Source organism: Pygoscelis adeliae, unplaced genomic scaffold, assembly GCF_000699105.1.
Source record: "Pygoscelis adeliae isolate BGI_AS28 unplaced genomic scaffold, ASM69910v1 Scaffold69, whole genome shotgun sequence".
Lineage (NCBI taxonomy): Eukaryota > Metazoa > Chordata > Aves > Sphenisciformes > Spheniscidae > Pygoscelis > Pygoscelis adeliae.
This window is the reverse complement of record NW_008825619.1, coordinates 3,304,089-3,322,828: the sequence shown is the minus strand read 5'-3', so window position 1 is coordinate 3,322,828 and position 18,740 is coordinate 3,304,089. Positions and strand designations below refer to the sequence as shown.

Below are 18,740 nucleotides of genomic sequence, written 5' to 3'. Positions count from 1 at the left end.
GTCGGTCTCTTCTCCCAAGTAACTGGCGATAGGACAAGAGAAAATGTCCTCAAGTTGCACCAGGGGCGGTTTAGATTGGATATTAGGAAAAATTTCTTCACCAACAGGGTTGTCAAGCATTGGAACAGGCTGCCCAGGGAAGTGGTTGAGTCCCCCATCCCTGGAGGTATTTAAAAGACGTGTAGACATGGTGCTTAGGGACATGGTTGAGTGGTGGACTTGGCAGTGCTGGGTTGACGGTTGGACTTGATGATCTTAAAGGTCTTTTCCAACCTAAATGATTCTATGATTTTATGATTCTATGGTTTAGTGAAAAATGTATTTTAGCCCTAAGGTGAGGGGCAAAATGACTGGGAAAGGCATTTCAAGAGAGTTTGTGAAGTAGACGTAATTTTTTTCTTACAACTCCTTACACAAGTTTTTCTTTTTGTAAGCAGCTGAAAGTCAGGAGACCAGCAGGCATAATTTAGAGCTGCATGTGCAGTGGTATTTACGAGGACTGGAGATAAATGGGGATCATCATAATGCACTGTGAATTGCAATACAACTTTCTTGTTCCCAGCAGCCAAGGCAGTGGTCCCTGATGGATTGATTCTGCAAAAAGGCTGAAAGGCTATTTTTTGAGTTTTCAGAACTGAGAGGAAAATGTGAAAATAAAGATAAATAAGTTTACAAATGCTGCAGCCAAATAAACAGACTGTTTCAAAAAGACAACTCTGATTTCTTTTTAGAATAATATAGTCCTGAATTTAGTCTGTGAGCAATTGTTTCAGGCTTCCAGCTGAGCTCTTTCCAAAGATAATGCAGGTGGAAAGATGAGTTAATGGTTTAAACAATTAGAGATTTGATGCACTCTTCCATCTGTCAAAGCCCACTGAAATGAAAGCTCACAGTTTTAATTTGTGCCTCCAGCATCTAACTCAGTCTGAAATGGTGTCAGCGATTTGCCCTGCCCACAGTACTGTCATTCTTATGGTAAGCATTCTGTGCACACACGCTGGGAGACTTTTATCAAACATATTAGTGTGCATTTGAGAGATCATTAGCCTGAAGTAGCTGGAACATTCCAGGTTTCTTAGCCTGGAAACTCACATCTCTGCTGGAAAGTATGTTGAGCCACTGTTATTGACACAGAAGGCTACAGGAGGATAGGGATAGCTTTGTAAAATTTAAGAGGAATTGTGGTTCTTGGTATTGTCAATCTATCATGATTTAAGTGCCACCCATGAGAGGGTGAGATAATGGATGTTTTGATTTTTGGCTAAAAAGAAAGAATGAATAAAAATTTCTTTCTTGATCTGCTAGACAGACTGTTTTTCTTTCATCTAGTAAAAGAAAAGGTAAAACCATTTAATAGGACAGAGTTCATAAGAATTGATCAGATTATTGGTGTGCTAAATAGGTAAAATAATCCTGAGCATATAAGAAATAAGAAGGCAGATGTAATACTTACTGCTTGCATTCTTATGGATGATTTGATTTTTTTATTATATTCATCTATAAAAAGGTAGACGGGGCTGAGAGAACCATAGTGGTTAGATGATTAAAGCTGAACTAGCTAGGAAGTAGGTTGACTGAAGTTTCTGGATATTTGTGTTTGGGGAAATAGAAGAAAGAGCTTTGTGATTCAGTGTTTATGTTTATACAAAAGCATTAGTGTATAAATGTGCTGTGATGACAGGAATCCCTTTGTTCTCTAAGGACCTTGAGAACTGACAAACAGAGTTAAAATCCAAACAATGTTTACAGTACTTTGTAATCCTCTGATGTATTGCTCTATACTTGTAAGTATCAAGTTTTATTTTTCGGGTATCAAAAAACCAGTTGTATTTGAACATGGGACACTGAAATAAGTGGAAATGAAGAAAGTTCATATTCTTCACAGTTGCCACGTTGGATCACATCAGTCATCCTTCCAGTCTAATACTGTATTACCAGCTAGATTCTCCATAGATAAATAAACCTGCAGGTGTGGAATAACCTGCTGCTAGAAAAAACTTATGTAAGCCATATTACTTATTTTTGGGTGGTACTGTGAAACATAAAGGGTATGTCCTTTCCCAGACAATAGTTTTGGTTTCTCAGCTCTTACTGTTTATTGGTTTATTCAACTCAAATGTTTTTGTCTTGAAGAACAGACCTCAGGGCTTGATGGAAGTTGTTTTGTTTGGCCTTCGCTCTGAATGGTCCTGCTGATAACTTTCTGACTCTAGGACAAATGGTTAGAATCAAGTTATTTTCGTTTTTCATAGAATCATAGAATAGTTTGGGTTGGAAGGGACCTTTAAAGGTCATCTAGTCCAACCCCCCTGCCTTGGGCAGGGACATCTTCAACTAGATCAGGTTGCTCAGAGCACCGTCCAACCTGATCTTGAATGTTTCCAGGGATGGGGCATCCACCACCTCTCTGGGCAACTTGTTCCAGTGTTTCACCACCCTCAGCGTAAAAAATTTCTTCCTTATATCTAGTTTAAATCTACCCTCTTTTAGTTTAAAACTGTAACCTCTTGTCCTATCACAACAGGCCCTGCTAAAAAGTCTGTCCCCATCTTTTTTATAAGCCCCCTTTAAGTATTGAAAGGCTGCAATAAGGTCTCCTTGAAGCCTTCTCTTCTCCAGGCTGAACAACCCCAACTCTCTCAGCCTTTCTTCAGAGGAGAGGTGTTCCATCCCTCTGACCATTTTTGTGGCCATTTTGTGTGATCATTTTTCTTCTGCTAAAAGATTATCACCACTGTTAAAGCCCTTACGATGGCTAGGGAGGAAAGGATCATACTGGTTGTTTGTCCCTGTGCCCCAGGTTTTCACTGATGCAGAATTCTGTTGCATTTCTCATTGATCTTCATCGTGGGTTTATAGAAAAGGTTGACTCTTTTGGAGCTTGCTTTTCTGGCCAGTTTTATCTGGTCCACTTGCTAATGGAAGCAAGCGAGTCTGATCACTGCGCTGTTTGAAATTTGAACTACTGAATACTGAGCAAACTGAGCCAATGCTGAGCATAACCAGCCAAAGATCAAGTAGCCATCTTTCACGGAGAAAGGACACAAAATTGTCATTAATGACTGAATTGTGCCAACACTGGCTTTGAGGATAATAGCATAGCAGTCTCAACTCCGGTCTCAAAAATGCAAATGCTGGCTTTAGACCTTAAGTCTGCATACTCTACATTATATACAGACATACACTGCAGCTAAAGGGAGAAATGTGTGCATGGGCGCGCGCACACACACACATACCCGACAGATATTTATTGAAGCTGGCATGCTGAAGCACTAAATGCTTCTTTAACTTAGCTTTATCTGCTTCAGTGAACACTGTTCAGAATCCAGGGATATTCAGACTGCAGAACCCTTTATTTAGAGGTATTTGAGCACAAAAATAATCCCTTCCTAGAAACTTTGAAATAGCAATGGAGCTATGCAGCCTAATCAACTGTAAATTTTTGTCATCTAGAAAGCAGTTGATTAAGTAACATCTAGAAGAAGGCCAATCATCAATGGAGCAACAATGGTCAAACAGTAAAGACAGACAGTACTACTAAGACTAAGGAAAATTATCTGTAAATCTGTTTGAAAGGAAGCAACAGATTTATGCTTTTAAAATCTTTAGAGTTTTCCCAGGTCTCTCACCACTCAGTTTGCTCAAACCTTGTACATATTTTTTTTCTCATTTTCAATAACTTTGCATTCTATATATATCTAGATTTTGATTTCCCCAATACAATCTTAGTTCCCTAAGCTCAGCTCCATGAATTACTATTCAGGAATTTTAATAGCTTACATAAGCCAGAGAATCTGTACAAAATTTATAACTTTGCAATTGAGATCAGAATCTTAATTTTATCTTATTAAATTACATTTCATTAACCTAATTAATTCTTGGTGCAAAACAGGCTGTAATAGTCTGTTTAAATGTATGGTCCTTTTCTCCTCTTGTGGGAGGCAACTGCAGAGTTAGATCAAATATAGCTCTAGTTAAGTGACAAAGACAAAATGTACTTGCATTGACCTTTAATATATTCAAGCCATTGTAAAGGGACAGAGCCTGAAAACCATGCATGTCTGTATCTTAGCCTTGACTTTAAAAGGAGTTTTGCCTGACTAGACCCAGGGCATTGTTCAAAACCCACTGAGGTAAGGAACACTGACTTTAAACAAGCTTTATATCCATCCATAAGGCAAGAGTGTGCTTTTTCAAGTGACCTCCCTTGGAGTTTCTCCATTACCGTAATATTGAAGGAGGTATAAAAATGTGCTTAGGTAGATGAGGATACTGTGCTGAGAAGTAGGTAACTGTCTTTGAGGCACACAGACAAGGATGTAAGCACCCTTTTCTCCATATACTCATTGAGTTGTAAGGAAAGCATTGAGCTGGAAGTGGGAGCTATGACTGTTTTCCACTTGTGAGCGCCTGCAAAGAATTGGGAAGCTGTCTGATCACAGAAGCATAGTCTGTCCTAAAACAGAAATTGGAGGTTTTGTTTCATAACACTAAGTGTGATATTTAATCAGGCATTAAAGAGTTAATTGCCTTTTAGCACTGTCTGTATATTAGAATAACTCTCTATGCACAATGTTTCTGAGAGGGTGCAGTGTTAAAGAGCTGTGTTTGTGCCATGTATTTTAAGCTCCTCATTGAGTTTCCTTAGAAAGTTCTGCTTAAAGTCAGTTCGGGGTATAGTCTCAGGTTAACAGGTCAAAAAGGTAACTGGTTTTGACAGTTCTTCCATAACAATCACACCTACTATATGGATTACAAACATGCATTCTGATTTTAGTCAAATCAAATGTTTTTAACTATTTCAATGGCCTGAAGAATTTAAACACACAGAGGCAGCATAGAACTATACAGATACAAATCCCCAAAACTGAGATAGTGACAGGAAAACATTCAGGCCTGTTTTCCAATACCGTAACTTTTCTAAAAGTCACTTATGTGTCTGCAGTTGGGTCTAAAAGCTACTTCCTGCAGTCTAATTTAAAATTGGTTTGCATCCTCATTTTATACAAGTGAACAATTACATGGGTGTAAACTGAAGAGGAAAATCATAGCCATATTTCTTGAATGTTGACATACGTATTTAATGTGTACGGGAAATGTGAAGAGGTATTTCAGGTTCATGTTCAAGCTAAGGAGTTCCTCATGCAGGAATACCAGCAGAATCCATTACACTGGAATGAAAGAAGACAAAGGGTAACTATTGAGCTTTGTACTATTTTGATGCTGGTGCATGTATGCATAAAAGGGATTTCCTTTTTCAGGAAGGTGTTTTCAGCTTATGCATTTAGGAATGAAAGGATTGCCATAATTAATTCTGGAAAGGGATTTTTCCTTTGGAGTGTGAACCAGGAGACATGAGTTATGAACAAGGATCTTAACTCCGGAATATCTAATGTTGTACTTGCTTTAAGAACTAAAACCTGTGGATTCCAACAATGTCAGAGTTTGCAACCTCTGACTTTGGATAAAGAAAACAGGTGCCTATATTTTTTTCTCATAGAGGTAATATTGTTGTATCCAAAATATATTAAATCTAAATAGCCACAACAAATCAGGGCGTGAGCAGGAAAAGAAAATTCAGTTACGGCACTTGGGATTTGAACTGCACCCTCTGAAGATAGTAGGAATTTTCCAGAATTAGGAATGCAAAATCAGTTTTTTAAATAGGTTTCATATTAGGAATGAAATATCTCAAATTTTACGGTTTATGTAAAATGTTTAGCTATATTTTCACTAACTGAATTTTGAACTCCTTCGGGAGGGAAATAGACTTATTTTTGTTTTATGTAAATATGAACACCCTGTTAGCCCTAGTAAACAATGAACAACCGCTACATTGGTTAAACAGTAGTTGCCACTTTATCATTGTTTTCAACTTATGTCCACTTGAATCAGGCTTTAGCATCATGTGGATTCTGATGTGCTGGTCTTCCTGATGTCTGGAATTCTTTCAGTTTAGCCTCAGAATACAATGCAGAGGCCTGAACGCGTCCCCGGCCGGGCCTGTGCAGCTGTTGTTAGGAGGAGAACTAACCATGCTTGCTTCTGGGTGGCAGGAGTGCTTATGGGAGGTATGGTCAGACCCAGCAGGCAGAGATCAGTCTGGCTACAGTTGTTAATTTTTGTTTGGATCTGGACCATATTGTTGAGTGATATCTGAGGGTATCATTAGTCACTCGCTGGGTGGCAGGTATAAAGCTCCTGAAGGGCTATGAGTAAGGGAGGGAATTGGAGTTTTTCGGGTGAGATTTTTGGAAGATTAGGAGTTGTAGCGGTAAAGAAGCACCGAGACAATAAGGGCTGATGAGTAACTATTTAAATCAATAAAAACATTACCAAACCTGTCTTTGCCACCTTGGGAGATCATCGGCTCAGCAAATATTTCTTAAAGAACCACTGGTGTCTCAGAGAAAACCTCCAACATCGTTCTAGTGGAGATCTGTTCTGCTCATATATGATTTAGGGATCTATTTTCCTACCATTATTTACCACTGAAGGTATCTGCATGACAGAAGTATTGTGTTTCTTTAGAGTTCAGCTGTTCCTGCTGCACAATTTCCTCATCCAAAGTAATCTTTCACTTTGCGTCATCATACACAACTCCTATGATAATTGTGACCTACGTTTTTTGGTGGGGTCATGATACAGAAAATAATCACCTTTTAATCGCTCATTTTCTTCAAAGGATGAATTAAATATTTTGGTTTCATAACTGAATATTTTAAAATTAATCTATAGTTACATAATACATTTGAATAACAAATTAGTTTTTTTAAAAAGAAGAAAATTGGTTGGTAGCTTTCTTGCCTTGTTTTTTCCTTTTAATTTCTACCCCTACCATTAAAGAAACTGAAACCAGGAGAAATAAAATAATGTAGCTTTATTGTGTGGAAATACATTTTTTGTTAAAGGATAATAGTGGTGCATAAACTCACAATATGTACTTCATTCAAAGTAATATCTGGCTGTAGGGGAAATCATCTGATTTTCATGTTTCCTAGGTTTAATAAGAGTTTGAAAGTATCGCAGAAAGAAGAATTTAATTCCTTAAATGACAAGTAAGTAGGTCATCATCATCTTCAGGGAAAGGCTTATTTGTCCTCATTATTCCTGGGTCCAACATTATGCAAATTCATTTTATAATACACTTGAAAGTAGTTGTTGTAGGGAAGCGGGTGTATCTATATGCAGTTCTTTAAAGATGTCCTTTTAATTTTTTTTATCCAGACATCATCAACAGCAAAATAGATTTGCAAACACTATTCATATACATGAATGCTTTTAATCACTAATACGGGAAGATTGAATTAATTAGAAATTCAGCTCTTCTTCCCCCTTTTTACTGCTTCAGTGGTAGAAAGATTGTCAGATGTAATACTGATTTAAAAGTGTTTGTGAAGTGTATAACGCACTTAATGGCTGTTTAAGCTTCTGCTTTTGGCAGATCATATCAAAATGTTAAAGACATGGGTGGATTTCTGTAAAAGAAATAGTAAGAGGACAACATGGTGGTGAAGGAGCAGTGAACAGACAGCACAGTAGTGTAGGCAGATCACATGCCCACGTCTTTGCTGAAAAGTGACAGGGATCGTTCCTGCCCTGCCAGCAGGATCCTTCCAGTGGAGGCTTGTTGCACCTCTGCCATCTGCCTACAAAATCTTCCCCTTGATAGGAAATGAGCTGTGGTTTTACTTCTCTAATTTACCTTTTATTAAAAAAATGAAGTTGTACACCATGGAATTAAAAAAAGAAAGAAGAGCTTATATCGTAATAATTTGAAGGGGTTTTCCCTCCTGAATTGTCACAGTTTTCTGGGTAGATCAGTGCAATTCAAACAGATGTGTGTGTGGCAAGTGTGTTTTGTGTTTGCACAGAAACTCACTTGATTGATCTGTTAGTTCAGAGTGACATTTTAAGTGCATTACAGTTTGGTTTTTGCTTTTCTTCTGGAGAAAGGCTGAAACACCTCAACACAGTTGTACTTTTTATTGTAGTTTTATCAAATAGTGAATTTAGGGCAAAGCTCTTGAGTATGTTTTATAGTGCTGTCATGGAAAGCTAGTGCATTTTTATCTTTATTACTAACATTTGTTGGGTGATGACAGGTTATCAAACAGTACAGAACTGTTTAACACCTTGGAAGAAGACAATAAAGAAACTTGTGACACTTGCTTAACAAGAAGCACAGTGTGTTTTGGGAAATCTGTCAGTGAGAAGACAGACCTGTAAAGATGTCAGGCCTATTTTGACCTTTCTGCCCCTTGTTTGTATTCTACTGCTTTAGCTTTGCAAATGACTCCACATTTGGTACTTGAATTGAAAGTAGGCATCATATAACCTGGAAAGGATATGAATAGGTTTCAGAAATGTTTCATCATGCAATCGAAAAAAAAACAGTTTTTGTAACATCTGCAATTGCACTCAAAAAATGATTACACTTTCTGTTCATGGCTCCAGAATATTATTAAAGGAAGTCAAAATATTTTCTTATTTAAATAAATCGTATATGTAGTTATTTTGGGGTGGTCTGTCAAAGTGGTAAATGTTGCATCAAATCCAAGTACTACTGATGCATGGTACTATATGCCTACAGTAATCTGAGCTCCTCTGTAATGATGTATGACATTCACTTTGCATGCTCTGTGCTATATTTTATCCAGCATTTGGATAGCATGATATTCTGACCTTGTCTGATTGGTGATCTCATTTACTGTGAATGTTGCAAGAACAGTAAACAAAGCCTGGAAGAATTGTCAAGCTGCCAAGTTGTATTGTAAGCCACAGAAATTTATCTGTCTTGACACCTTTGTCTCTCGTATTAAGAAAGCCTTAACTAACTTCTCTTTGGTTCTGTGGTCTACCAACTAAAAATGCCACATCTTATAAAGAGAACAGGTGGAAAGGCTTTTAAGGAGAGGCCTCAGGGAGATGGAATAAGTTAGGAAAAAATAACAGCAGCTAAATTCTCTAAGGGGTTCCAAGATTGATAAGAGTACATCATAAGAAGAGCGATCACTGAAACATTTAAACAACACTTCTGTATTATAATTTATAAATAACTATGAATTAAGCTACTGTGTAAATATGTTGTACAAATATGTTGAGTAGGAGAATACTTTCTTTGCATGAATCCCACAGCTATTTACAAATGTCAGTGATTGCAGGAATTCTGAAATGGTTTTGTTTTATTGTGTTTTCCTTTCACCTTCCTCTCTCACACCCTCAAGAAACCTATAAAAGAGAAATGTTCCACTCTGTTCAAACCATATGGGGGTTTTGCATCTAACTCTTGTAGGCTCTCTGGAAAATTTGAACCTAAATCTGTACGTAACTTACTTTCAATTGAATATTGAGTTTGTTTTATTTGGATTATTTAAATTTTATGTGTGCAAGATAAACATTGGGATATAGAATCACATCTTGATAATGTGATTGTACTTTAATCTAATTGCTTAAACTGGCTTTTGTAACTACTTTTGCTTTTAATAGGAAGTTGCTATCAACAGTACACATCTTCAGTAGGTATTTATAAACAATGATAACTTCAGAAGTGAAGGAAGTATATAACAAAGTGGCAGCCTGAATAGAAAGTGTGATTATAGCATACATTTACTGGGATTTGGGTGTAAGGTCTCTAATTTATTTATAACAAAGTTAATCATCTTCTAGTTGAACAGTTAAATACTGAGGACATCTCTTTTTTGAGTCGTCTTATGCTTCAGCCAATTGACAGAAGATAAGCTGCTGTACCCATCCCTCCCAGCACTTTCAAAGCGCAGTGGAGCTTATTATAAATGAATGACTCATACATAGGGTGGAACAAATGCACCATTGGTAGCCTACAGAGATAATAACACTGACCTCCGGTCATTTTACAAGAGAACTCTCTCGTGTAGGTCGACTTCCCACTGCTTTAAACCCAACCTAAATAGACTATTCATGGGGAACTGGATTGACAGATTAGAGATTTATATGCACAAATATAGGCATTAGCAGCATGGTCTCTGCACTTCAGGACACAAGAGGTAGTTTAAATATCTGACCACTAAAAGCAGAGGGACATTTTTCTGTAAAGAAGTAAGTTTGTAAACTTCCTTCAGACTTACTGAAATATGTAGGGCAGTCATAAAAGTCAGTCTTGCAGTCTATATTTATGCAGGACTTCCAACAATATGAAATTGTTTGGAAATAAGGGTTATAATAGCACTGCCACTTCATAGGTGACGTTGGGGTAGGTGAAAAGAAGACAAGATTTTAGGTTCTACGTCAACATATGCTTAAAAATGCTTTTTTTGCTTTCTCCCTTTTAGTACACACAAAATGAGTAGGCAAGAATAATTTTGTAAAAGTACGAAGTTTAACATTTGTCAAATGATATGCGTTTTAGGAGGATCTTGAGATACTAAATTTAAGCTTTAGAATATGAAAGTGATAATGTGCATGAGTTCAAATTTTTACACCACAAAGTATGCTCTTATTGTGTCAAATATCTTCATCTTCCAACTCTAAGTATTAACGCTCCTGTAATGCCATTTGTCAGTAGAACTCATCCAGCAGTGTGTACTAGGTAGAAATTTAATTTGTGCCTTTCTGCAAAAAGAGATGTGTTCTTCTGCCTGATTTTAACAAAAGGTTACATTGAAAGGAATGATTTCAAAGCAGATGACAAATTACTGAAAAGGCATTTTTATTGTATAATAGCATTCTCCCACAGAGGAAAGAAAAACAAAGAAAGAGCAAGGTGGGGGGGGGGGGGAAGAAAAGGGGTTAAAAACTGTCTTCCTTAACTTTAGGATTCCCCCCCCCCCCCGAACATTCCCTAAGACTAATTTAAGGAAAAACACAGGAAGAGACAACCTTCTATTGTTTTCTTCTTTTGCTGTTCTTTTCACTTCTTTTAAAGGATGAGAATCTTAACAGGTTCTTTCCTTTTTCCTGGGCTTTTTAATACAGAACACTGTGACATGTAGTTGGATGTCTCAAAAAAGGTGGTTTTTTGAAATTATTATTCCAGTTATATTCTAACTGCAGAATATATGGCAAGTGCATCAGTGATACTTCATTTATAGAGAGAGAAATAGTAAAAATACGTTGGAAATTTGTATGAAAGAAAATTGTAAAACTATGAATGGGAGTTTCAATCCAAATGTATATATACCAGCCTGACCCCTTTAGTCAGCCTTTATGTGGGATATAAGAATTTTCGACTAGATCTTATAATGTAAGCTACTGTGATATATTTTCAAGATGTTAATTATCTGAATCTGTTTTGATACCATAGTTTTTGACTTTCACTGAAAGCACTGAAACTATTCCTTGTTTTTTACCTGTTTCTATGCTCTGAACCTGTTCAGTTAACCCCTGAGAAAATCATTCTTGTTGATTAGTAATACAGTATGTATATATCTATATGTATTTGAAAATAAACAGGTTTTTTTCTCGCCGAAGCAGATGAATTGATGTTGGCAATGACATTCAATTATCTGGCTCAGGAGGCTTTTTTTTGAGACCTGAATCCAGAGATCTTTACTTGGTCACACCTCCCACAGGACAAATCCAGCATAGCAATTTCCTTAGTTTGTACCCAGGCAAAATTTCAGTGAAAGTCAAGACACTGCAGTGATATGAAGTCTTCTTCCAACAATAACTCCCTTCATGTTGAAGATTTTGCAACTGGGCTCCAAACTTGCGGTGATTTTCTATTTGGAAGTTGCAGGAGACAGCCGCGAAAATACACACATATTCATTCTTTGTGACTGGTTAATGATGGAGGTTTTATTAAACCACCATGTGTAGAGAAATGTTATTTTTTATACAGAATTCATATTTCAAGTCTAGTTGTTTTTTCCCGTATCTGGGCTTTTAAAAAATAACATAAATAGAAACTGGTGTCTGGGAGAGTCAGAACATTTTTACTTGTTATTTCTGCTGCATTATCTATGTAAACCAGCATCTACCTATGCAGAAATGCACAATTCTCAAATATGCTCATTTCTCTTGCTTTTTAAATTCCACTTGCTTAAACTCTGTTTTTAAATTGCTATGTGCTTGGAGAGCATTTTGATTCTTCAAATATGTGGATTAGGCTTAACCTTTGTTGTGACTTTTGCTAGCATTTACAAGGATGTGCCTTTGATTGTTAGAGGGACTTGCCATGAAAAGGCAGAAAAGAAGCACGAACTTTTGGCATCTTCTGCTTCCAGATGTCCTACACATCATCTCACCTCATCTTTCAGCTTCGATCCTGAAACATGGTTTCCCTGGGAAAACTTACCTGCCTTCCTTTGGGTTCGGTAGTCCATTCAGATAAGTAGAGGCATCCTCCCCTCCATAAGGGAAGAATTTGGGAAGAATTTTTGTTTGAAAACTGTAAGTTTTAGTTGGATCTAGGTGCAGATTTAAAATTTTATATCTATGTCTGTTCTTGTTCTTGCTGCTTCACAAAATGTTACTTTTACACTAGCAGGGAACATAGGCTATACCACACTGAGAAAATTGTGGCTTGACACAGATGCTGAAATGTGTTTGGGACTGCTGCCTCCCTTTGAGCTACTGAAATGGTGAAGATGAACTCTTCATCTTGGTGAATACTTTAGTTCCTGTGAGCTTTTTGTCTGTTTGTTTCCTCAACATTACACAATATTTCAAAACTTTTTTCTGCTTGAAATCCAGTTTGAGAGAGTCATCCTGATTTTAATTTTTGGTTTACAGTATATATTTTTATAAAGTATGGCCAGTCAAGCTTATGTTCAAAATGGCCATGTTTGCTCTTGAACATAATCAGGCTTCCAAAATAATGACAACCATCAAGATACTTTGAGAGACGATTCTTTTTAGGTATTTAAAAAGAGACTGTGCAGTGAGAGGTTCCAGTGGAAAGCTAGAAATCTGTTAAAAGAGATTCATCATAAATTTCTTCACTTGGGCCCCAATTTAGAGGCACTTGTACATGCTTTCTCTATTATGTTTTTCAGGTAAAATCCAGTCCCCAAGGAAGACTCTGTAATTTTCTCTGAAAGTGTCAGTGTGGTAAGGAACAGCACTGAAGTTCATTGAACTTGGAGTACCATCATTGCAGATAGTGTAATTCTGAAGCTAAACAGCGGTGCTCTGCTTACGACAGTTCATACGACTTCAGGATTTGCTTTTCCTTGTTGGTGCAGAAATCTTTACAGATGATTACAGCCTGAGCTCCTAGAACCTATAGAGTGCTATTTACAAGAATGTCTAGATAAAATGTCTATCTGCGTCTACTGTAAACTGTTATCTTACTGAAGGATTATGTCTGTCTAAAATACTGGGATGATACTAAACTTCATGTCACTGTTTATAAAATAGATTAAATCTCTGTTAGTGACTGATATGTCTAGTTAGGCTGAAATTACAAGAAAAAATTACTAAACCCCGAATATTTCTTTAGTTATCTTTTTGTCCGGTAGCTAGCTCATGTCTGAAAGTGCATCCTCAAGTAGTGCCTGTGCCCAAGCATACCCAGGCTGAAGCATACCCACATCGTGCACTTGGCCAACCCTTAAAATGAAGCAGTTATGTAGCTTGTTATGACAGTATCATTTACTTCATCTCTAGTGTTGCTTCTATGCAAAAGGTTATGGTGAAATAGATATTCTGTGAAGGCTGAGCATATTGGTAATTGCAGTTACCTTTATTCTTTATATTATGGTGTAGTCATTTGTTGAATCATTTTTATTTGTATGAGAAACTTGTCAGGCCACAAAATTATTTCTTACAGAGCTTTTGTGCATATAGTTACATATGATCCTAATGTAAGCAGAGCATGGGCCTGCTGCTATAGTATAAAAGAATATATAATAACAACACCCTTTCCTCTTCATGTAAATATTGATCAACTTGCATTAGAGGACTCTGCTTTGAGCAGAGGGGGTTGGACTAGGTGATCTCCAGATGTCACTTCCAACTTCAACTATTGTGTGATATAGATAGAGGTATCATCATGAAGTAACATACAAAGAAAAAACTAGACCCTCTGATTGTAATATGTGCTTCTTTGGATAGTGTGTTTTTTACCAGACAAACCAGGTGTTTTAAGATGCAAAATTGAAAAGGGGAGATATGAAACATGAAACACAAAAGGAAGAGCTGGCAGATACTGTCTTCATTATCCAACATAAAATTGTCATTTCCTTTGAAATGCAGATTTTATTTAAAAGAGGAAAAAGAAGAGAAGCAGCATTTAATTCATATTCAGGTTGATGTGAATTTTTTTAAAGGAACAGATACAATGCCTTGGAGGAGGGGTATGTGCTAATTTTAGGCTTGCACAGGCTGTCTTTTGAGCTGCAAGAAAGTATCATTGCTTAATTTTTAGCAATATCTTCATCACTAAGGAGTATTGCAGCTAGGACTGATGGTGATTTGGTCACTTTATAATTCCAGCTGACTTTATTCACAAGGGGGACACTGCTTGTACTTCTTGTGTAACTCACAATTATAAGAAAAATGCAGAAAAAACCCACATTATTCTAAATTGAGTTGTGATATGACTACACTGTCATTAAATAGAGTTATGCCAGTGTTTAATTTGGGATACTAGCTAACTGGCTAAATAGTTTCCTTGTTTTTTTGATTTCCATTCACTCTTACTGCTGGTAAGAGTGGGAAATCAGGCTGCTGTAAGTCAGTGGATGCGAATTAAATCAACCTCTTTTTCTCCTCTCCTTTGGAGCTTGTAATTTACCTTCATCCTTTCTGTTCTTACTGTTCCTCAAGTTCAGTTGGTTGGGCTTTCTCACTGTGAGCATTCATTTAATGATCGTTCAGAGTTCAGGTTAGCGCGGTGCTAACTAGGTAAATTCTCTGGCTAGCACAATACATATATTTCCTTCAAGCTGGGCTGCAGATTCTGGTTTGTGCACTACACTTTTCTTGGTTCTTATAGTACCACAAAAGAGGTTATTGTCCCCAGCTGTTTATCACTTCTTCCCTCTCCACAGTATCCCTGTGGTTACTGCTTCTCCACTCCGCTGCTCTAGTGAGCATGTCCTAACCTGCTTCAGTCAAAACAAGTTAAGCTAGATAAATTTACAGTTTTTGCTAACCAGCCCCATTTTGACTGGAAAAAGTCACAGACCCACCTTCCTGAGGAAATCTCAGGGTGCAGTATTCTCTGGTGTGAAGGGAGCACAACAGAAGTCAGAGGTGGGATATGGGGATCGTCACAGCAAAATCTGAACATAGTACTTGAGGCTTGGGGGGTATCTATGCTGTCATAGACTTTGTTGGAAATAGTTTTTCAGGGTTAATAAAGTACATAGATATCACTAGATCTGCTATTGTACTGAAAAATAATTCCATTCCCTAAGTTTAGCATTACATACATGGGTCTATCTAAGAACTGAATTTTTTTCTTGAGAAGAAAGCTGTAGTAGTGTTTGAAATTAAAATATTGCTTGTCTCCTACAGCTGTCTTTGTAGAATGAAGTATTTCAGTGAATATAGGAAACATTCGCTGTCCTGTGTCTTTGCTAGGTGTCTGCACCAACTCGAATCTAAGTGTTATGATATTATGTAAATCAATGATGAGAGATGGGGAAGAAAGAAATATGAGTACATGACATTAACAGAATAGCAACCAAGGGCAACTCTGGTGGAGGGGAGGCTTGCTTTCTTGTGAAACTTTAGTCCTAGTTTTATATTGCTTTTTTTTTTTCAACTAAGAACAAGATAGGGAAGTTATTTTTAGGATACACGTGAAGGCATGTAGGGTACCTGGTCACTAGTGTCTGCTTGGATAATACCACTGAATTCTATAATCATTTTTCATGACATCTGATCTCAGTACAACAAAGAAAGTGTAGCAAATAACACAACAGTGAAAAGAACTCATTATATTCTCTACCAAGGAAATAATGAACCCTTTTCACAGATTCTTCTAGTTATAACTATGTGTTAATTACATTTCTTTGTGCTAAGTAGGAAAAGGATTATACTGTATTAGCATAAATGGCTTTGCCAAAGTGGAAGCTTTACTGGGATATTTATGGAATAATCAACGTGTCATAATGTGATATATGTTCCCTTTGGCTAGACTTACATTTTGGATTAATTCTGATCTTTTTCATTTCTTTTGGATGATAACTGACACCGTGATAAACTGATAGGTGTGAAATAATTCTGCCTATCTATCAAATTTTATCTATTTTATCTATTTGATAAAAAGTTTGATTCTTTTTGCACAACAGAAACTACTCTAATAGACTGTTTTAAATTAGTGTCCTCTAAAGATAATAATGGTTGATGAAATATTTTAACTTTATTAATATATACTGGTCTGTTGTGAACATTTACTGTGTTGATTTTAGTAAACTCCTACATGGCTAGCAATAGAGAGTAAACTCTTAGCAGTGTACTGGTGTAATGTCTTGTGATAACAGTTGGCGTAATGGAGCAGGAAAATGATGAGTAAATAGGTGGCCTGCGTAGTATTTTCCCTACTTCTTGCACCTCCATGTAACACCTTGCTATCCTACTAGGCACAGTTTGGTCTTTCCAGAAACGTTCAGAAGTTATGACACAGAGTTAAGCACAAGATCTATTATACATATGTATTAACTTTTGAAGTCAGACTAACTTAGAGTTTCTTGTTAAAGCAAGTATTGTATGCAGAGCTAATATAAAATATAGTAAAAGGTGTTATTTGCAATGCTGGGGGGGACTTCAGAACTGAAATTAAATCTATTGTCAATCCTTAATCACAAATCCCTATTTTGTTATATACATTTCTTGTTATATAGATTTGCAAATCTAAATTTGCATGTAACCATTACACTTTGGTACTTTAATATAATCAGGTTCATGCTGATGAGCTTTCAGAGCTAGCATTAGTGTAGCCCAGGTGGGTTGGAGTGCAACATCTCAACATTTGTCCCAAAGACAGGAAGAAAGAAGAAAGAAGGGGAGAGATGAATTCTAGTTTCCTCTTCTGAATCAACAGAATTCATAAACTTTAATGCTGGTAAATATTAAGGTGGGGGTTTGTCAAGTAAGGAAGATGAGCACTGAACATGTGTCCTTTTTTGGAGTCTCTTCTGAGGAGCAGGTAGCCAGTATGAGGGAGGTAGAGCAACCAAAACCCTCATCAGCTCTCAGTTTGCTGCTGCAAACCCAACACCATTCATGATATGACCGTCAAAGCAGCATAGCCACAAAAAGAACCTCTCAAAAGGCTTCAGAAACACCAAGCTAATGCATTTATCCATCACACCAGTATTTCTCCATGTTTACATGCAGAATCAAAACTAAAAAGTCAGGTCTCATCCCCTCTGCTACCCACTTATTCTCTCCCTTTCTTTGGCTAAAGCTGTCACATGCTGCTGTATAAATCATCTCACTCTTTTTAGTGATGGTGGTTGAAGTTTGATGACAGAGATGTGAAATGTTATGAAAGTGTAATATTTATTTCCTATACTGTGACCCAGAATATAAAGGATAATAATCTGGTTTATAGGAAATCAAATGCTTTACCTTCTCTTACTCTGTGAAACTAAGACTTTTATACTGTTTTATGTTGCTTTTCTGTATTTTTTTTTCAGCTTTGGTAAAAAACTGGCTTTCCTTTTTGTTATTTAAATCGTATGTAAGAGACAAAAGAGTGACAGGGTGAGTCTGAGACAAATTTAATTTCGTGTTCTGATTGAATAATTTCATACCGAAGCATCTAGTATGTCAGTTGAGTGTGGGAAACAATCACAGCTAACTTTTTTGTGTGTGCGGGGTGTGGGGATGGAGGAAGCATTTGGATAAACCCATAATGATCATACTTCTAATTCTATTTGAAAGAAATACAGGTCTGGTTGGACATTCTTTAAGCTGACAATTGTTCTAATGTGTCTTAAAACTGCAATAAGGAAAAAATTGCCATCAGAAGCCATCTGTGGCAGCTCTTTTGCTTTTGGGGTTAGTGTAGAAGGATGGTTACATAACGAAATAATCTACAAGGTTGTCTGCCAAGTCTTTGATCTGTGGATCTTGCTTTTTCCTAGATGGCATGTCTCCTAAAATCATGACAATATGCAAAACATATTGCATGGCTTAGAAAATAAGAAGTGAAATTGGTATAAATATTGTTGTTTCAGTCTCAGAGAATTTATACTAAAACTGACTTCAAAATTCCTTTACATGATTTCCCATGGCTTTTCACTCAACAGGCTGAATTATCACAACACCAGTGGCCTACCTAACAAAAATACGCAAGATGACAAACAAACATGAAATAAAACCACAGATGAAACTTGTGTGCTCCCTGATGCACAAAAAAAAGCTATAGCTTTGATGAAGTACAGTTACAGCTTTAAGGTTTCAGGGAGAAGTTCTTGCTGTGTCCTAAGTCCCCAGCAGACTAGGGTGTTACATTCATTTGTTCTCAAGGCGGAGATAATACTTGAATCCGTTTCAACGTGATCAGGAACTTATTTGGAACAATTCTACTCTTCAGGGCAAGATACTTTATCTGAAAGCCATACAGAAGGCAATCTTCCTCCACTCTTCTAGAGTCTTGTTCCCCATGTGGAATTGGTGCTCTTCTCTAAGAATACAGAGTCTCTTTGCAGACATGCGTAAGCATGTCTGTATCTAGGCATACATTTTCCTTGTTGCAGCATGGTTCTGTTGCCTTAAAATATTAGATTCCCTGCACCACATAAATATTGTTAGCAAGCTCTTCCAACTGGCCAGATACAGTTGCAGAAGTTGATAGGTGTGCA

At 37.0% G+C, this 18,740-nt stretch overlaps 1 protein-coding gene across 1 annotated transcript in view; it reads left to right on the top strand.

Moving 5' to 3' along the window:
- Positions 1-18,740, top strand: part of KAL1 (Kallmann syndrome 1 sequence) — a 130,176-nt gene that overhangs the window by 24,139 nt on the left and 87,297 nt on the right. The window lies entirely within an intron of this gene.